The sequence below is a fragment of the Trematomus bernacchii genome, unplaced genomic scaffold, assembly GCF_902827165.1.
Source record: "Trematomus bernacchii unplaced genomic scaffold, fTreBer1.1, whole genome shotgun sequence".
Taxonomy (NCBI): domain Eukaryota; kingdom Metazoa; phylum Chordata; class Actinopteri; order Perciformes; family Nototheniidae; genus Trematomus; species Trematomus bernacchii.
In genome coordinates, this window is record NW_022987714.1 from 8,810,570 (window position 1) to 8,832,694 (window position 22,125).

Genomic DNA, 22,125 nt, shown 5'->3' on the forward strand with positions numbered 1-22,125 from the left:
AATGCCTGGCATGTCTTTGCTACGGGTCTGTTCTTGAAATTATGTTTTACACTTGACAATAGAAACAAACTGTTTAATATTGTCACAAGCAGCAATATAGGATATGGGCCTTTTTTAAAAACAGTTTTAAATGCACAGTGCTTGGGCGATATCCAAACCAGTATTGAGGGCTGATACCCAACCGTAAATGTACTCATCTAAATACACAGAACGTAAAGGGTGGAATCTGTTTGTGTTGCATGTGGATCAGAAGGGTGGGCCTCTCAATAAGCCTGATTTATAGTCTGATGGGGAGGTGTCTCACATGACTCTCTCTCCCTGTCATTACTCTGAGGAGGAGTAACGATCACGCCTATCAGGGAAGTGGGGGGGGGCCGGGGGGGGATTTGGACAGTCAAGATGTAAGGAAAAGGTAGGAGGGCAGGGTGCAGATTCACGGTCGATTCCCAGTAACCCAGGAACCCCTTTGGGACCAGGACGGTATATCTGTCTGATGCGCCCCTTCACTTCCAGAAAGCATCCTTTCACCCGTCCAGCTCCAGATCACCGGGGTGATCTTTGGCATGGATACACACACAGCTTAATACTGAGATAGCTGCTGTTTTCGAGTTTACATAGTGGAGGTAAGTCAGCTACCCCCCGGGGATGACAGAGACAGAAGAGGGGGGGGGGGGGAGGCTGGACATGACAACACAAAGACTTATTGTGTTCGTTAAAGAAGGAAAATTCAACAGCAGGCACAGACACAAGCACCAAGTCTAAAATATATGTCAAAATTAATACAATTGCTGCGTTTGGTTTCATAAAGATGATAACTGAAGCCATTCATACGGATCTGTTTCAAAAAGGCAAGTTTACCGCATAATCTGGATAACATTGCAATGTAAAACCTGGAGAGGTTCATGTTCCACATTTGAGAAAGATTCGGGTTTGTCTCTGCCAAGGCACCCAGGCAACTCGGTCTTGGAGCAGAGCCCAGGTCTGAGTCAATCATTGCACCTTCAACCGCAAAGAAGCAGGTAACCTGATGCTGAGAGTATGTCCTATCTACTCATCTCTATGGATGAGAAAAGTATCAGCTTTGTCACCGCACTGTGGGAAGCATGGCAGTCGAACATATACATATGCACATCAAGTGGTACAGATTCACCTGTAAAAAGATTGTAATTTGAGTATATTCCTTGTACTGTTTGAATGAATAAGCATGTACAGTAGCGACAGTTCACTAGTACTTGAATTTTTCATAGGCTCACCAAAATGTGCTCATCTACTTGTACTTTCGCTCAATTATTTATGACCTGTCTTCTAAAACCCATCTTAATGCAGTCATATTTTTAAACCTCAACATGACTTGTTTATCTGTCTTCAAAACAAAGCAGCATGTAACATGATAATTGCTAGTGCGTGTATATTAATCATGTTTATGAAAAAGTTGTTGGAGGGTTACTATGGAAGATTTTATTTTTTGGAAATGTTAAAATATTGCAGTCCTAATTTTTGCCCAGCCGTTTTCCGTAAATGTGTTTGTTTACCTGTAGCTGCCATCTACATAGATTCTTGTTTTGCTTCTAATGTGCTTGATCAAACACATCTACATTGGATGACAGGTCTCCCGTCAAGCCTCTCAGCGTGAGGGATGAGTCTGTCAAATCCACCTGCCTCTCTCCTATCCTGTCTGTTGATTTAGTATCTCCGAGGCAGACATTTTCTCTTTCTTGCTGGCGTCTTGACCCCCCCTCCTGGCCCTGTCCGGGGCCCTTGGCGAAAGGCACCATGTTATTTACTGCGCAGAGAGCTCTGTGTGCAGAGAATCAACACGGCTTGGCTGGTTGAGCAAGGGAGCAACCTGCTGCTCACTCTCAAAGATACACACACAGTCACATGACCCTCCCAAGGGGCTGGCAGAGATGTTTACCCGCGCAACAATCACTACACACGGTATAATTAAGAGCCATGGACAGAGACAAACAGACACATGAAATGTCCTTCCCGAGGACTAGCAACTTCAAACTGACAGTGGTTTCAAGCCGTTTCGGCAAATATGAAGCTTTGGGTTTAATGAGGTGACGGAGCAAACACCACATGAAGGCTGCAAAAAGTTCAAACTGACAGGACATGACAGCATTCATTCAGGTGAATTTTACAGTCAGCTGGACACCCTTGGAAACATATCCTTAGGTGGATTAAGCTCGGGGAGGACATTCTGAAACTTGGCGGTTTAATCTAACCTCTGACCTGCACATGTTGGATGACTAAAGAGAGATTCAGGCTAAAGGAAGTGTGTTCTGCTCAACGACCTAGACTTTTTCAACATTATTCCCTGAAAAGGTTGACTGAAGTACAATGCAATTGGCCACAAACCCTTCCCTTCGGAACACTATTCTCAAATCTCCAGCTGGGATCAAAAGACTAATACATTAGTGTCTGATTGATTATAGACATTTCTGTAGTTTTCCAACAGACAAAAATGTGTTTTCAAGTGCTCTTGAAAGGTCCATGTTTTAAGATTAGAAAGCAGATCCGCACTGAAATTCCTTCTCCAAATCCCCTCCTTCCTCTCAGTAATTATAGCCTTGCAGCTGACAAACTACAGGTCTGTCTGTTGTGTTTGTCTTTACCTCCTCAGATACAACAGGTGAAGTAAGGCCTGTTTGCGCTGGGCTGGATATCACGCTATTACTGGTTCTTCTAGCCAAGTACATAATACCCTTCCTGGTACAACAATAAAACACCTGGGGAGTAAAGCAGAAACAGTCTAACAAAAACAAAAACGGAATGTTCCCATTTACTAAAACCCTGAGGGAGAAGTCTGCAATAGTTAACTTGGTGAGGATGATTTATTGAGAGGACTAGAGATGATTTGATACATTGAAGACTGGGTTGATTGGATGTGAGGGAAGATGAGGGAGCTGGGTGTGAGGGATACGAGCGCGATGCAAGGAGGACTGGGATCAATCTTTTATCACTGCAGTGTGCTTTCATCCCTAATGGATCCGACATGAGCAGAGCACAGAACTATCTTCCGTCACATTGCACAGGCAGGGGAAGGACGCACGGAAAGAGCAAGACGGAGAGATGGAGCTAGACGGATCAACACGTGAGAAAGAAGGACAGGGAGGGAGGGAGAAAGTGGTTCTAACCACCTTCCCAAAACCAACCACAAACTCCAAACATGTTATTTCACCGACATGCTGTCATAGTTTTTCCAATTACCCCTGGCCCTGAATACATCTGAAGGAGTTGGGTAACAACTCATGATAAGGACGGTGAGAAATTATGTCAGAAATACTTTGAAATGTCTCATCAGGAGGAATCCCAAGAGATATCTGGTTGTGCATGGGCGGACTTTCTTTCCCGGCCATGCAAGCTGAGTGACAGATAGACACACTGACAGTGACACAGACAGACAGACAGACAGACAGACAGACAGACAGACAGACAGACAGACAGACAGACAGACAGACAGACAGACAGACAGACAGACAGACAGACAGACAGACAGATTATTCTAGAAGAAGTCCATCTGTGTATTCGAGCAGTAGAAATAACATTGCGGAGAACAAGGCACGACAACTCTCAAAGGACACTCTGCTCTCTATGCCGAACAGACTCATTCATGTGATAGAAAATACGAAATATCTAGGAAGTGAGGGAGTAACAAAAGGGAAGGAAAGAAAAAAGAAAGCGCAAACTAAACAAGGCTGGGAATAAAGCAGAAAGTTTTATAATGCAGAGTTCAAAGCTGCTGGCAACCACATCATTATCCTGCCATCTGATAGTTGCTTTAGGAATATTATCTTTAGCACTTCAACGAGGGGGGACAGCGGTACGTTTTATCACCACTCCTATGCTCCGTCCATCAAGAAATGGAAGCTAACATGCTCAACTTTCTATGTGTCACTGGTTTCAGGTAATAAAAATACTGTATTTAAGATGGCTGGTTGGCCAGGGAGCGAGCAGTATGCAGGGTCAGTATCAGACACCAGACAGGGAAACGAGCAAAGGTCAAATGAGACTTATACAGTTGAACAAGTGCAGACACATTAGACTGAAGAACAAAAAAGAGGTAATAATTCAATTGGATTACTAGAAATTTAAAATTAGCAAATAGGAGCTATATGAAAGAGAAAAACTCATACTTTAGTACTATGGTATAATACATTCAAATAATATAAGTACAAGTGCAAAAATTCAAAAATGTTATATCACGGAATATAAAGTCAGGAGTTGCTCAATAAGAATTGTGAAAGATGCTTAAGATGACAAAGTTAACCCAGAGGGGATGTTCTGGGTATATTGGAACATTTGCGGTTTCAAACAAACAACACAGCAAAAGAATAAAGCTTATTGTGGGATAAATCAAGTAAAAACACTCCAGCTCCAGCTTGTATAATTGATGACATCACAAGTTTGAAACTAACTTCTCTGGTTTTTGGATTTGGGAGAGTGTAGCTCATGTTTACAATAATTAGCTGAACTTTCCGAGGCCCTGGTAATAACATTTATTCGTTTTAAATGTAGGTGATGTTCCGCTTAAAAGCTATATGCCTGAGTCAAAGTCGTCCGTTCCTTCCCCTTCCACCATTCATCATGCTGACAATATCTCTCTGGAACCAGGTACACCGTGTGAAACGTCAAACAGAGATAACACATGAGGTATAACTGTGTAACTCCCACAGTGGGACAGGAACAACAATAATCACCTCCCGAGGGGGGGGGGGGGGGGGGGGGGGTTGGGGAGGGGTTTCCAATCGATGGCCTTGATTGGACAACAAATACAGCCTGCTAATGAGCTCCAAGTTCCACTATCTGACATATACCACGCTGGCAAATGTTAAATAAGATGCTAGTCATGCATAACGATGAGTCAATGTTTAAATAGGCTTAGAGTGCTTTGGTCATTAGTGCGGGCATTTTAGATGTGTAGCACGTTAACAGTTAAATAGGGTAGGAACATGCAGCTGTCCATAAATTAATATGTATTCCTATGGTGGTAAAAGCAGCAGCCTGTGCGAAAGGGAGATCTGTACAAAAAGATCTACGGCACTTGTCTGTTTGCCCGTAGAGGCCAGCTATCTGACTCACACTGAGAGTACTCCAAATACACAAAAAAGCACAAAAAAGTAACACAAGTTCCTAAAGAGTGAGAGTTTCACCAAAACAGGTTTGAGTCTTCACAGGAGTGCTTGGGTGGCGGGTCTAGTGTCAACAGGTACATGTAATGACACAGCTCAGGCTCTAAGACAAAACAGTAGATTCACTCTGTTTCTATGGCGGTAACCAAAAACATACCCACACAATCTCGTACTGATTAATAATAATTGCTGTCTTTACGTGCATGCTAGAACATACATCAAAGCCACAGACAGATTGGCGGACTCCAGAGAAACTTCCTTGACGTTGACATTCAAACAGGCAAGGACACATTCAAACAATCTCCGAGCCCAGCCCAGACACTCACCGAGTGAGAGGATCCTCTCCTTCTCTTCTGTGACTATATTTCTTCTGTTTTTATTCTCTCCGTCTCCTTTCCTCGCTCAGGGGGAATCCTTTACTTCTGACAAGAGCAGCAGAGCCGGTTGTGCAGCTGGTGTGTGAGCCAGCGAGTGAGCGTGTGTGTGTGTGTGTGTGTGTGTGCGTGTGTGTGTGTGTGTGGAGCATGCAAGTCCAGAGTCCGGAGGTCAGAGTCCGGAGGTCAGAGGCAGTCGAACGTGATTTAATAGGATGTCGCGACTTCTCCGCTCTATCCTTCTGCCTTCTCTCCTTCTCTGCTTGCTGCCTCAGGAATGCACTTCTCCTGGGTGTCCTCTCCACAGCCAAGATCTGAGGGACTGCTATGGTTCTCTCCCTCTCTCTCTCCGTCTACACCCCTCCTCCTTCTCTCTGTCTCTCACCCACACAGAAACACACCCTCCCAGTCCCTCCTCTCTCTCCCTCTCCCCACCCTTTCTGCTGTGCTGACACTTCAGGTACCTCCCCCTTTTCAGGTAGGTGAAAGCCTGTTTTGGGTTTCGCTGTTCTCTCTCTGTATCAATGTCTCTCTTATTCTCTTTGTATTCTGCATTCCCATGACACACAGAGCAGATTGTAACTAATCTCAGAGAAAAGAGCAGAATCAACCCGAAACTCTGTGGATGCATCTATACCGGCTTTTACTGTAAGTACGATCTATAACCTCAGGCATAAAGCATCCACCCTCCTGCCTCTGGTCACATGAACAGCTGATTACACAAATGAGTCTGTCAGGTGATTTTCTTCCTTTTCCTGGAATGAGGTCATTATCTGGCAGACCAGGTGCAGTTGGAGACTCAGCATGTGTGTGTGTGTGTCTGTGTTTGAGCAGGACTGTGCCCTGTGGGAAAATGTTGAGACTGATACAACCAATATCTGACCATCCCATTTCAGAGGGTAACAAATGTACAAAAAAATGCATAATGACTACTCAACATTCACTCATGTAACAATGCCACAGTCCTGAAGCTTCTATCTCCACTGCCCCCTCCCACACCCAAACACAGAGCTAAGACATGCGTGACCAATCGGTCAGGGAGAATGTGTGGGAGAACCAGCATGAGCCGACTTCTGTTTTTTCTATTGACACCTCTCCTCACCCTATCACCTAATTTCCCTAAATTGTACATTTGAATTGTTATTGGCCTCTTTTATTTGTCTCCCTTACCATCCCCCCCCCTGAACCTGAAACTGAAGACTGGCCACTGAAAATAGACCTGATACTAAGCAGAAGTCTTCAATGTAAAACAAAACAAAAAAGTGAACTGTACCATCTCTAACGACCTAAAAGCACACAGTAAAGTATATGCGTGCTATCAGCTGTTAATGTCAATTACAGTGCATCTATCAGACATGCCCATTGATAAAAATAAACCATGATCCAAACTATAGAAGGTAAAAAGTGTCAGAAGTCTTTGTTAACCTGGATATTTTTAGGCCAACACTATTTTCAATATTTGAGAGTTACGAAATAATGACAAATTATATAAACAAATATTCATGAATGCCCTTATATAACCGTTTTTTTTTTTTAGCAAAGTGACCAAAATATGTTCTTAGCAGGACATTTTATAGCTAAATGTATTCGTTCTCTGTGGTGGACAACCTGCTCTAGGACAACTGTTTCTAATCTACCTCAAGAATATCCAATAGAGTAAACCAATACTGATATATCCATGATAAGCCAGGTTGTTATTCTAACCCAAAAGTCAGACAAGTTTCTGGTAACTAAGTTCTGCAGCCATGCCTACATAATGTCTCAGAATGCTTATCGGTTTGCTTATCTTCCTTGTTTGAGCTAAGGACATTTTATAACTATTATTGAAACAATGAATCACATAATAAATTAGACTGTGTTGTCAAAAAGGTCAAGGAAAAGTATTCAAAATATATGAAAAAAACTGTCAGAAGTCACAATAAATCATAGTGCCAGTTTAAAAAATGCACAACATGGCTCTACATTATTCAGCAGCAGCAGGCCCTGGACAAAACCTACTTTATCCTTGTGTTAACTTTGTGATTATCTGACGTCAGATTGTGTTCTGATCAGACTAATGAGGACATGCAGTCATAGTGCCTAATAACCAGTGTGCACATTGTATAAAGCAGATGTTCCAGAAATAGACGTCTTAGATTAATTGCATTAATTTGATGAATTAAATCATGCAAACAAAGTCCACTGTGAAGACTGCTCTAGCATAGCCAGGCTGAGTCACAGAGCCCCGCAGAGAGCCAGTCCAAATCTATATGCACTGTTTCACTCTTCTGCCTCTGAAGCAAAGCTTTTGGCACATCTTAGAGCTGTGTTGTCTGACAAATCACTTGAACCACACTGGTGGGGGGGGGGGGCTCCTGAGGCATTGCTGAAGTACTGAAGGCCAGTGTGAGAAAAGGCCTATAGGTGCCATAGAAGAGTGACATTATAAAAGCAGCAGTGAAGTAAGTACACTTTATGGATACTGACAGTCTATTACCCTTCAGTGGTTGTTTGCTTGTCTATCATCAGACCCAAATCAAGTCAGTTGGATAGATTTTGTTGTAAGACATGACTCAGCAGTGGTTACAACAGGGCTGAAATCAGAGTGATGGGTGAGGGTTTTGTAATGAGATGTGGATGATTATCAGTCCAGAGCATCCGAGGCTTCTCTGACACCTTCCAGGCATTCCTCAGGGCACCTCCCACTGCTGTGCCTCCCTCCTCCCACCCTCCCCTGTCAAACCTCACATATCATAGCTCTTTTTCTGCGTGACTCAAACATTCTTGCAACTCCCTTTCCTCCTCCTCCTCCTCCTCCTTCCCTCCTCCCTCTAAAGAAACAAAGACGAGGTCTTAAAAGCTTTAAGAAACCTGGGCATTAAGAAGAAATCCTCCCCAATTTTGTACTTTTTTATCCTTGTTGCACAAAGGCTGAAAATGCACTCAACTACCAACTCTAAATGGCTATTTAACTGCCTTCAATCATCACCAACCTCTAAGTTCATTCCTCGACAAGTGATAGTAGGTATAAAATTGCCAAAAGAGCGGCGAGCCAGCCATAACTCAGCTCAGACCAGACAGGAAGATGGCTCTCGGGCTGAGAAATAGACTGGTTGGGTCTGGCAGCAGTTCAATAGGTTCTGGGTAGGGGAGCAGAGTGAGGGGAATACATGCTGATAGTGTCTTTGTTGGCCATTATTTACCAAGAATGAATAGCATTATGTTCCTTCCATGGCTCACCCCTTCCAGTCTTCCAAGTTGAAACCCCCACCCCCCATCTTCTCTCTCTATTTATTCAGGCTTTCACTAAAAACAGCCTTCAACAGGTGGACAGCAGGTCAACATAAAGCCTAGACAGTGAGTGGAATGAGGGCGGCCTACTTTAGCTCTGATTTCAGAAGTTACACAATCCTGAACTTTTGTTGACATGGGTTTTCAAAGTCATGGCAGGCAACGCAAGGTACTGTATTGATGCTCTGTTTTTGCCAAACATGCCTAAGTATAGTATTGCTGTCTCATTATGGTCAGGCCAATGCTGTTGCTTCGGCAGTATGGCCTTGTCTTGTGTATCATTATGACAAGCGAGATGGCTTTCCCCAGCAAAGGTAATTGCACTGTTGAGACATAAATATAGCACATCCCACACAACAGACAAAGACTTTTGTTTTCTTCCCAGACAACCTGGCTTAGAATATGATTCATGTTTTGGAAGCAAATGCATGTCACTATATTATCTCCCTGCAAACAATAACAGCTGCTTTGAAAATGTATTTCCAAAGTGAACCTGAGAACAAAAAGATGAACAAAGTGAAAAGGACAGTAAGAGTGGGTAAATTGGGTCATTATTAACTCCTGGTAAACAAACTCTGCATTACTGCAAACACTGGAAAGAAAGGAAGACTAACAACAATATACCTGAGCCTTGTTTTTCTTCTCTGAACCATTTTGGTTTGCAGTAATGAAGCACATAAGAGAATTTCTGTTGGCTTTAAGCAGCTTCCAAGTTGTCGAGACTTTGGCCGCACTCCTGGGCAACTCTTTCTCTCCCTTTTTAATCAGAACCAGTCTAGACTGGCTCAGGACTACGTTTTCAAAAAGAGCTTCTACGACAAGAATGACACGGTGTTGCATTTTTGAGGGCCTGTTTGAAAAGCTATTTTTATTAAGCAAAAACATTAAAACCTAAAATCAAAAGCTGTAATATTTTCCTTCAATACTTTCAAGTGGTCATGTTGGAACTAGTTAAGTAGTGTATCATCTCTCATCCCCTCTAGCAAAGCCAGTCTGTTTTCATCCTACTTTTAGTCATTCTGTTTCTCGAGATGCAACTGTACCATTAGGGTCAAACCGTGCTGTTCCCAATCAGTAAATGGAGATAGGCTACAGCCAACCTTATTGGTACTGGTGTGAAAGTTGTATCTTTAGAAAGGACCTCAAGTTTTCACTTGTGCACAAAGTTGGATGGTATGATGACAGAGGGGCATTTTCATTTGTCTCCCTGTCTTTCCGATGGAAGAAGTGCAAGTGAGTCAGGACAAAAAAGAGAGTCAAAGTCCACAAGAGGCTCCTCCCAGTGACCCCAACCCCCACACCCCTCTACAAGCCGCGGGTCCTGGCTAAGCTGAGGATTTCTCAGGAGAGACCCAACCCACAACTCTGGTCAAGGCGCACCATGTGCACTGACAGAGCAAGGAAAACAAAGAGTAGGCGAGATGAGGTATTGGCCTGTGTGGGGGTTGGTATCGCTGATTTAATGATGATCTCAGTAAAAAAACAAAAGCTGGTGGTAGGGGGGCACTGGATGCACAGGAAATGCAAGTTAGTGACAGGGGAGCTATCAGGTGGGAGCAGGTCAGGGGTCGGAGGTGAACAAAAGCTTTGTAAGCCCCACAGAGCGAGGGAGAGTCCCCCCTGGACGCCCTCACTGACGCCCAGTCCGTGTCTGCATGCCTCCGCCTGTATTTTGTTTTTCTCACAATGTTTTCGCAAATACGTTTGTCAAGTCTTAATGCCTTTCAATTTGTCTTCCATATAGACTAATATTTCACCCTGGCTTTTCTTTCCATTAATTCAATACAATGTTGACAATCTTGAGCTTTTTCATTGAGTTTCCAGGGGAAAAGGCTATTCAAACACCTGGAGTAAAAACAGCATCTAAAAGCTTTCAGTGCACCGCGCCTGTCATCTCTCACCTTCAATGGCTCGACTGGATCAAAGGAAAGCTGGGTTATATAAAGACAGTCTTTTGTAGCTACTATTATGACCTATAGGAACACAGAACCACAAAAGGAGAAATGTATGCATGCATTCACATTATGGATTTATCTTATCGTACCATTAACCATCACACATTTGAGTTCAAAGCAGAGGATAAATGCAAAACCAATTTTCCAGAACTTCAAGTACAGACACTTGAAGAACCTGTTGAATTTTAACGAGGCCGGTGAGATTGCCATCGCCATCTTTATCGTGGTGGTAGAGAGTCTGAGTGTGTGGTGAAGTGGGCATGTGCATGACACTGAATTAATGACTTGCAGTATGTGTGTGTCGGTGGATATGCCAGATTAATAATCAGCGCTGAGACAAAGGCCATATGTGTGCGAGTCTGTGCATCTCGCCCACATATCTCCCACATACACCCCTTCACGTCTGCGTAAAACCCTATCAGCAGGAATGTTAGGATTGTCGGGTCAGCAGTGGTGACATCATGGCAGTCCGTCAGATGCAACAACGAGGGCTCATCGCCAGTTTCCTCCTGGTTGCATCAGCTGTGCGATACCAGTCTGTTGATCAGTCTGTGACACACACTCCAGCTCTGCTTCCTGCTCACTTTATGAGCCTTCAAACATGCAATGCGGGCAAAGTTGGGATGTTTAGAGCATCATATTAATGAAAATCGATCATCTGACCATGCAGCCTTAAAATGTAAGTCTGCGTGGACAAAGTCACGTGAGGTCACCAATTGGTTTGTGTAGTATGCATTTGGCATTTGGCATTTTGGCTATAGCCATATTGTTTGTTTTTTTAAAGTGACAGCTTATTACAACCAAACACTGAACAAAATGTACTTTGCGTTTTACTTTAATTAACAACAAAAAGGGTAGTGAAAGGGTAAAGTTCGAGACAGAAAAATGAAGACAAAACCATGGTAGCAACAAGTCAATGACAAGGTAGCCACGCCCAAAAGCATGCCCTGATTTATCCTCTATATTACTTTGAATGGGAACATAATTTAACAAATAAACATCCACCATATTGAAAAATACTTGATTGAAATGATGACTGCATTAGGAAAATGTTTGCTGTGGTAATAAAAGTATGGTCATTTTCTTATAGACTTCTACACAATCGGACTAATGTATGCATCCAGTATAGTTGCTAGCTGCCAGCTGTTAGAAAGAAAGACACTTTAAGGCACTTTGGCATTGGCATCACTTTTCAGACGAGGAGGTTGCCACCTGTCTCAAAAGTAAGATGATTTTTTCATTTTTAAAAACACTGATGCATGACCTCAGACAAGACACAGGCTAATGAGACTCCAGACTCTTTACCTGCTTGAGGTGGTCTGAGGTCAACAGCCAGACACAAATGGCTGTATTGACTTTAAAGAACCAGAGTATAGCCCGAGGGGAGGCTAACTAAAAGAAGTATACAAAGGGATTACTTAAGTCCATGGGGCTGCTTATTCTGTGGTTGCATAAGCAGCAAAAATGTAACCCACCCCAACATGCATGACTACATTATTGTTTCTAAATATCTGTCTATTCTGCAACTGGCAACCTCTCCTTTCAAGTGTTTCTTGTCAATGTGAGGGGTCAAGTGTCATCTAAACAGACGATGGTGTGTGTTTGTGTTTGTGTTTGGGATTGTGTATGTGCAAAGGATCCTTCAGGTCATCAGATAAAGTGCACCTGAGCGAGGGGCGGGGAGACTGTTTTCAGTGTTGCCAAGGTAACCTAATACAGACGCGACCACCTGGTTGGTGGAGCCCGACAAGGGGTGCAGAGAGGGCACCACTTCAGAACGGTAACCATGCCAGACAATCCTCACAAAGTGGCCCAAACACAACACGTACTGTGTTTGTGCCCCGAAGAGCAGAGCGAGGCAGAGAGCACACAGCTGTTGAATCTTTCATGGAACATAAAAAAGGGACAAAGCCTACTGTGCAACTCTTATTACAGCAGAGAAAAGACTTTGGTCCATCCTGGCTGAGTTATCTACACATGCTTTTAAGTCCTAATCCATCATGTTTGACGTTAAAAAAGCCATGCCAAGCCAAACATGGTTGTTTAATTACCATACCATAACAAATGTATAGAATGTGTCCCGGAAACACACAGTAAGAAGTTATCACGGTAAATGATCATAACGGTGCTGAAAACAATTCCTGAATGATTCATCATCAGAGAACATGGAATGGACTTCACCCAGACCTTTCAAGTATCACTTGTCATCAACAATTCAAAACTAAATTCAAAAAATGTATATTTGCAGATTACTCCAGCTAACAAATATTGGGTATTCCCAGAATCAATTAAGTTTTTTAGAAATAATAACTTCTCAGTTTGTTTATTTATTTAATATTGTTTACATTACTTTTTATTCATTTTGTCCTTCTTATTTATTTTCATCGTTATGCGGTTGAATTATTATTTCAGCCCTGGATATTGCCTTGTAATATTTGTATTGGTGTATATGAGTGCATTTGTGTACTTATACACCTGAACATATGGTGCTTATGTATATTCTGTAAAAAAAGTCACTTGAAAATAAGTGTTCACAATGTTTATATATATATATATATATATATTATTATATATAGTATTTTCCTTTTCAAAAAAGATAGTCAAATGCCATTGACATGTGCAGGAAATGACCCTATATCTAGTTTTCATATATATATGCATTTATTTATTTTTTCCCTAACTTCTATTTATTTTTTCCCCAGTTTTCTTTATTTCTTTGTACTCCTTAATTTCTATACGTTTTTGACGCAATAATGCCAATATGTCTATATTAGGATGATTCACGGGAGGGCTACTTCCCATAAGCTATGCTTCAGCCCTCCCGCTTCTACTAATTATCTTTGTGTGTATGAATTATATATTTTTTCTTTTTTTGGATGAATTAGTAGAATAAATAATTAAAATCAAATAAAAAAAACATCAGTCAATCTTATAACATATGATCACGAGCTGAGCATGTATTTTCCTTAACCATGGTGCGTAACACGACTTATAAATGCATTCGTCACATAAACATACACTGACTTATATCTAATACAATAAGTCATTGTTTAATGAAGGACTCGTATGTTAACCTTGAAAAACTTTTGCAGTGATGAAAACAAGTTGAGCAAAGAGTTTCACTAGAAACAAAAAAAAAGTTTAAACTCACAAAAAACACTTAATTCTCAACAAACAAGGACATTTATCTCACTCACCTCCCGCAGTCTAATGGTCTCTGTGACTGCCTGCCTGATGAAAAAGGAGAAGGGAGAGGAGGAAGAGCTACACCACACTGTGTGTGTCTATGTGTGTCTGTGTCTGTCTGTGTGTGTCTGTGTGTGTCTGTGTGTGTCTGTGTCTGTGTGTGTCTGTGTGTGTCGTGCTCCGGGCTACCTGATCCACCACCGCCTGTGGAAGAGACAGAGACAGAGTGACAGAGAGGGACCCGCTCAGAGCAATACAGAGGGGAGGGGGGGTGCAGCTGCAGAAAAAAAAAAGTGAAGTGGTGCCGCCATTCCCCATCTCCCGGGAAACCAACGCTCTTTCAAAGAAAATCAGCCAATGGAAAACACCGGCAATTGTGTTCAGACAAAAAGTCACATGACTGCCAAAACACCACTCCCTTTGCACGGAGTGAGAAGGGGAGAAAAGAATAGAAGATGGTGTTGGGGGGGGGGGGGGGGGGGGGGGGTGTTGGTGGGGGGAGTCTGATAAAGAGGGGGGGTGTACAGAGGCAAGGAGAAAAAGAAGAGAAGTTAAGCAGATAGTGGGAGAGAATTTGAGCTGGGTTCCAGAGGCAGGGCACAGGTCATCGTGCCTGACCCGTAATTATCTGCAGAAAAGGGAACAGACTGTTTCCTCCTCATCTTCCTCACAGCCCAGTTCTCACAGCAGCTTTGTGCCAAACAGGTTGCCTTCAGCCTATTTCTGCTCGCTAAGAGGAACAATGCTGAGCAGCACAGTGTGAAGCTAATGGTACAGCTCTATATCCAGCATGCACACTCAGACATTTCCTATATACTTTCATACAAGCATTTTTAAATTGCAATCTTGTTTTTTTCTAACTTCTCTTAATCTTAAGTAGATGTATTACTATTCAGGTGTACATGTTCTCAGATGATGGGAATACTTTTTAAAGTTAAAGCCTGACAGAAAGCATGTCAAGACTTGCATCTAATTTGGGAATCTAAGACTTCAAATCCCTTTGACCTAAGATTTTTATCGTCATAACTACACTGTAGCTATGTACGTAATACGTATGACCAATAAATGCCTTGAACTTGAATGTTAAGTGTATCGTGATTTGACCCTGCTGGAAACTGCCAAAGTAGTAACCTAAATTGCAGTGAAGCCTTCCAGCATACTTCCCCAACAGAACAGTGAAACAATACAGTCTACCACTGTTAGGCAACAGGTTTATTATCAGACTGATATCACTCGTATCACTTTCTCAGAAATAAACTGAACACTTGAACACAATCATCTCCCTTGTAATACATCGCCTCTGCGCCACTAAATTGCCCTACTTCAGCGGTGGCAGGCAGATCTAATTCTCCGAAAAGCATTTACCAAGTGAAAGGAGGCCAAATGACCTCTCCACAGTGTGAATGTGACAGGAGAGCTGATGAGCAGAGAGAGAGAAGGTGACAGAGTCCAATGCAGGGACAGTTACAGCCATGACAATTCTGAGCCTCCAGCATTGATTTTTTTGTTGCTGGTAATTGAGAGGACTACCTGAGGATTAACAACTTGTCAATAGATAATAGGCACATTCTGGCTCGGGCTTACCGCAGATTCTGGAATTATTATAGGAAAAGAAACATGCAATGTGTAAGATCTAATCACATGACACTGAAAAGCATTCAGCTTCACAACTTCAGGGAACAATAACTTACAGTATGCATACTGCTCTGCTTCATTTTATAAACCACACTTGCCAAACTGAAATGAAAATTCAAACCTGAGCCTGGGTGCTATAGTTTCACTTACGTTATGCAAAGTAAAGTCCAATATGCGATTAAATACTTGGTACTTAAAGGTCCCCTATTATACTGTTTTCCATCAATATATTATACGTCTCAGATATATACAAAACATGTCTCTGAAGAGTTTGGCTCGAAATACCAAACAGATCATGCATTGTAGCATCCCATAAACCCCTCTGTTTCAGCCCTGTTTCAAAAGTGCTGATTCTGTGTCTGTTACTTTAGATGAAAATAAGGAGCCACTCCCCACGCCCCTCTGAGAAATATTTGGTTAAAAATAACCCAATGGTGCTCTAGGAGGAGATTCAGGTGATAAGGTGGGGGGTGTTACCTTGGTTGATGATTGGCTAATGGTTACACAAGCCAACAAATCGTTATGACATCATAAAGTTGCCAAAACCTGATCAGCTCATTTTCAGACAGGTTTTTATATAAATGGATCAGGACAAAAAGTGAGAGAATCTTTTTTCCTGAAACTTTCAGAATCTCTTAACACAGAGGGGACACATGTTTATGTATAAAAGACATGGAGAAGTGGATTTTGCATAATAGGTGACCTCTAACTTGTAATTGATATATCGTTTTTTAACTACTGTTCACATCAGAAAAAATAAAGACATCATTGATAACAGCCATTGCTTAGGATTTGAGGATCATACATTCAAAGGGCAGATCTGGCTGCACCATATAAGAATCATATTTGATCTATAGAGGAGCTAAACTATCCTAATGTTTAAAACGTCCATACATTAGCATGAGGGGTGAGAATAGGGTGGTGCTGCAATGATTTAGTGTCTGCGAGATTGCGTGCGTGCGTGTGATTCTCAGCTGGTAGACGAGCCTTTATGTTCTCTAGTGCTGAGCAGCTGGACAGATGAGTCACCATGAAGGGATCTCATAGTGTGGGGGGGACAAAGAGGTCAAGTAACTCAACACTACACAGTCCAAATGGTGTCACACTTTTCATTGTATTCCAGCATTATGACTAGAGGGAGTTTCACATTTAATATTAAAAAAAACACTCGAGGAAAATACTATAAAATGATTTTGATGTGGCACTAAGCAAAATCATTTCCCAGAAAAAGAAATGTCTGTTTGGATATGATATCCCCTGACTATCACCAGGCTTAATTCCTTTAGAGGTTTCCGCATGAATGATCCATTGGATCAAATGGATTAAAGGACATTTTTTTAAAGATGGCTAATACAGAAATACTGCAGAACAGCAACCTATCTCAGCCTCATTTTCAAACATAATCTACACCACCAAGCAATCTGACAAGGAAGACCCTAAACACTTGTGGAAAAGCATTATGGTTTCAAAAGATATACATAAAATATGAAGTATGATGACAATACATAAAGAGGCCACAACGACTATTAACAAAGTTGACCTTTCACTTGTGGTCAATCAGTAATATAGGAAAGATTAAAAAAAAGGGAAGAAAACAGCATCAAACAAGGAAGTTCAAGTGAAGAGGTACACACAACAGAGAAATGGAGGAAGTAACAAACAGACCAAAAATCCCCGGGGACAAACCAGAAAAGGAAGAGACGTATACACACGCATCATCAGATAAAAACTACTACAAAACGGCTAGACAGGTGAACAAATACCTGCTGAACCAATTGTTACATGTTTTAATGGTAATGATAATGCACACACTTTTCGTATAAATGCATTCAGAATATGTTTGGTCAATAAATACTACAACACCCTTTAGGATGCTGTTTGGGGTTGTTTTGGGTACAGGGCTGTCTTTAGGTTATTCAGGTTTTTCTATGTAAACAACAAACAAATATATGTGAGAGAAGCTATAACGACAACTACATTTTGATTTGAACAATTCTGATTTAAGATTCTCATTTCTGGGGATCAATTAATCTACTAAAAAATGTTGATTAACCAATACTGAAATGAATGGCTAGTTGCAGCCTTACAATACAAATGACAACAAGAGATAGGGTAAGAGATTCAAATATATTTATGCTACCACATTTACTCAGTAGCCTAAGTAACATGACTACTTCACTGATATATAAATAAATGTGCTCAACTAGCAAAATCGAGTTTTTTTCTAAAGCTGACCTAATCAACAATGATAAGGCAGCACATTATGCAGTATTACTTTTAAAATGTTTGAAAATAATGCTTCCCTCAACTGCCAACCATTTGAATGTGTGTAAAAATATGGGTGTATTAAAACGTCATTATATAAAAACCTCTACATTTCAAATCCAATGCAAATATGCTTACACAATGTGATAAATAGATGACGATGATGATGATGATGATAACAAGATTTGTGATGTTATTGTTGACATACTTATTGTGATAACCTTTGCTATTGCTTTTTTCATAAAACTTAATTTAAGCTTGATAGTGTTTTTAAAAGTGTACCTAATCTACAAAAGTGAGTTATTTACTATTTGACAGCTTAGCACAACTTCAACTAGTCTACATGAACATATTTTGGTGTTAAAGTCACTAATGCTATTAACTATTCGACCACTTATTTACAATATAGTCTTTTAAATGACGTAGCCACGAAGCCAATTAAACATAATGAAGTTTGACGACTAACTTTTAACGTAACGTGTGTTTGCTCAACAACAGAGCCAGGGAGAAAAGTTATGTATCCACTTTATCGCTAGCCTTCCCCCCCTGCAGGTGCAGCGCCACGGGCACACTTGCAAACACTTGCACCCCTCCAAAAACATTGCAATGTCACAATCATGTGGCAGAAAATAAAACAAAAGGTTTTAAACAACTTACAAGTGATTTAGTAGTCGATCTTGTCACGACGGACATCTGAGTGCCTCATCCTCCAGTCTGAGTCTGGTCACCGTCGTCAAAAGTCCGCTAGTATCAAACCACACAGGAAATAGAAATAACACAGTTTCCGGTCAGTAGTTTCTAAATAAAAGCATGTCATGAAATATTTTTGTGAAAATGATTCGAGTGAAGTGACAAAAAAAAGTAATATGTCGAAATGAGAAATGCTTATCAATTTTTTTCGATATTATGAAGTATGTAGGCTATACAAAATACCATTACAAAATTACAGTCCTGGCAACACCAGTGTCAAAACATAGTTTGAGAAATTACCACAAACACAAGGCACGTTGGCAGCAGTAGATTTCATTTTATTACAGATTATGAGTTCAGTAAGGCTCTTATATCAGCCTACTAACTGATTTGTCAGCAGTTAGATTACACTGATGGATGATCTATTACTAATAACACAAGATTACAACTTGAGGTCCAACCTTCTTGCAAGTCCCAGGCTAAATCTGATTTGATTTGAGATGTTCTGCATTTGACATCATTTATAGAGGCCATTGGCTCCATTAATATAGTTTGAGAAAAAACTGATGCAGGGAGTGTTCTCTTTAAATACAAGTTACAACATGTTACTGCATGTGTGTAGGCTATTACAAGGAGGAAGGGTTGGAAGCAGGAGGTGCTAATTGCATCTGTATCATGTTTTTTTTATATCACATAGCACTGTAATAAGTAAATGCTGTTTCCTAAACAAATTAACAGAAAACCTCCATGTTTTAAGTTTGGCAAGGGCTTACTTAATTTACTGGAATTATTTTAATGATTGCTTTTTGATTCTTTAATGTGGCCGAAACACAATAAAACATTCTCACAAAATGATACAGCATTAAAAGTTGAAATCATATAATCATCACTTATTTTAATCACGTTAAAAAATCCTGTCTGCAATGTTTCACTGTGCCAAGCAATCCCTGAATCACTGAATCATGTTGATGGGGTGACTTTAGGCTTTGCCAACATACGTAAAACCAAAATAAATGTTGTATTCATCCAACAATTTAAAATCACTAAATAAGTCCATCTCAGGAGAAAATAAAAAAAGGAATCACTCAACAGAAAACTACACAACAGCTGTGTGTGCTTTGTTCTTCTGGGTTGGATTGTTAAACATATTATTTAAACCGTCATCTTCTTCTCCTCAAATGTATGGATGCAATATGAGTTGGAAAGAAAACAGGATTCTCTCCGAGTCCCACAGCATTTCATTTCTTCCTCTTGAATAACAGGTAATCCCCTGTGCCTCTTGCTGCTCATAGTTACAGAACACATGACTTTGAAGCAGATTGGGCATAAAATGCAAATTTAGCTGCAGTTTATATCAATTTAGCTTTGCAAAACATTTACTGAGAGCACTTATAGCTGAGAGAGCCTCTCCATTTAAAGTTATTGTTTTTAAATCTATACATGCATTCCATTTTATGTTGGTTTTTAGTTCAAATTAATGACCTGATGTATCTTGAAAGTAACTGGCAACATCTATAGCAGAACTCAGGCATGTAATGCATATAAATACAATGGATCTACCTTAACATACACATTTAGCACCACCTGTTATTAAGTTATATTCATCCCAACAAGAAGGAGTAATTGTGATGGAGTAAATGTGATTAACTCAATGCATTATGTATTGTTTTACCATTCTGGACTGCAATGTCTGCATGTGGTTGGAAATGGTCAATGGAAAAAGAGTTATGGAGCCTAAATATTTTGCATTGAATGGAATGTTCCTTGTTGCAGCCTGTCTGAACTCATACTGTAGGTATTTCCAGTAACATCACATGCAAGGGAAATTACCTGTCACAAATCAAAACAAAGCTCTCTATGATTGTAAAGAAAATTACCCTTTCAGTCACAAAGTGAAGTGTTGAAGTGCGTTTCTGTCCTGTCTTTTCCCTGTAATGGATTCACACCTGTATGTTGTTGTATACAGTTGCAACACAAAAGAGCAGTAATATTTAATCTAAGATGATTATTATATGAATCTCTTGTATCTGATGGCTTTGATAGTCTTTTGGGAAATGCAACTACAACTAGACATAATCACAATTGTAATTGAATCACATAAACCAGATTTGTTTTAATATTATTCACAGCATGTGTTGACACAGTTTTCTCCACTTCAGTCTGACAGAAATATATGTGTGTATTTATGACATGAGGGACTTATGCTGCTGCTCTACTATCCATTATTAATATTGCCTTAATATGGCTATCCTCCTCCTCCTTTTGCTTTACAATCATCTCTGGGGAAACGGTTGCAAAAAGCAAACTTGTGGAGTAGTGGCACTGTGGTTCTATAATTGTCTTTTTAATTCGATTTTTGGGGAAAAGAATACTGAAAATGTTTTGTTTTTTTACTTCTAACAGCGTTTACCATCAAAAAGCCAAAGAGGAAAAAAGGCCCTTCTTGGTTTGTCTCATCTGTTAATAACTGAGGAGTGGGAGAAAGCTTCTCACATCCCAGATGAGGTCCCAGATCCCGAACAGCTGTGAGAATCACCCCTTTCAGTAAAATTACAAGACTATTTAGAAAGAGTAGGAGGACACTTTCCCACCATAGAAGCCCTTTATTTTCATACTACTCCATCTGTGTCCTGAAACGTAACAGCACCAGTCAAATGAAAGCGTGAGTGAGAACACCTGAGGGGAAAAGCCATGGCGCAAATTAGGGCATTCCTGCGAGCTGATCGAAGGTGTTACAGTCAAGTGATGGAAAGACATGCTAAGAGATAAGAAATGTGTCAACATGTTATATAAGAGCCTGACATGGCTGAGTGGAAATGCACACACCATACATTTCTGTGCGTGTCATGTGTATGTCTGTGTGTATATACTGTATATATATATTGCCTTACACCTTGCAGTGCCTGAAGAACTAATACAATTATAGATATGGCTGCCTCTCTCCAGTCCTCAAGCACTGTACGTCTCAGGACAAATTCAGTCAGAGAGTGTCCTTCATGGTGCAGAGGATGGGTAATTTCCCATAGCTTTAGGAAAACAAAAGGATATGCCACAGACAAAAAAAATTATCTCTTAATGGACTGGATTTGCTCCATTACATTTCTCTGTAGTCAATACATCATGTCTTGTATTGTAATTGTGCAGGGTTGCAAACACTTCTTCTAAATCTATGGTGTACTGTAGATGCTTTATTAGATATGAACAACAAGTCAACAAAATGAAAGATCTTGAGTTTCAAGGTTGTGGATTTGAAGAATTGTTTGACCAAGGAGGTTTAAACAATGGAATGAGTTTTTGATTCACAGAAATGATTGCAGATGGTGCCCTCAAGTGGCAAGGTTTGACTGTTACACCATGAATGTCAAAACACTCAATGTCACTGCAGGACATTTTGGATGAAGTTATCCTTTACAATATATTAACCTTACGGCTCAGGAATAAAAAGAATATACAGAAACAAATAAATTGGGTTAAACACAAGATGGCATTTGAGTTCTATGTAAGTTGATTCAACCTGAGAAATGCAAATGTGCAGGATTAGTCACATCCCCTTTCTTTTTCATCAGGCTCATATAGCCTTTATAAAGCAACCAGCATCGCGGAAGCACTAGACGG

General features: G+C 40.7%; 1 protein-coding gene across 3 annotated transcripts in view; it reads right to left on the reverse strand.

The window, feature by feature from the left end:
• The window catches only part of rassf7a (Ras association domain family member 7a), a 34,978-nt gene extending 16,410 nt beyond the window's left edge, over positions 1-18,568 (reverse strand). The window contains exon 1 of one of the 3 annotated variants that reach the window (XM_034141564.1): positions 18,478-18,568. The gene's annotated coding sequence lies outside the window, so the exon portion shown is untranslated. Of the gene's footprint in view, positions 1-5,461; positions 5,873-13,931; positions 14,110-18,477 lie in introns of those variants that run through there. The other 2 variants (XM_034141565.1, XM_034141563.1) reach the window with 2 other exon arrangements.
• Between the last annotated feature and the right edge of the window lie 3,557 nt (positions 18,569-22,125).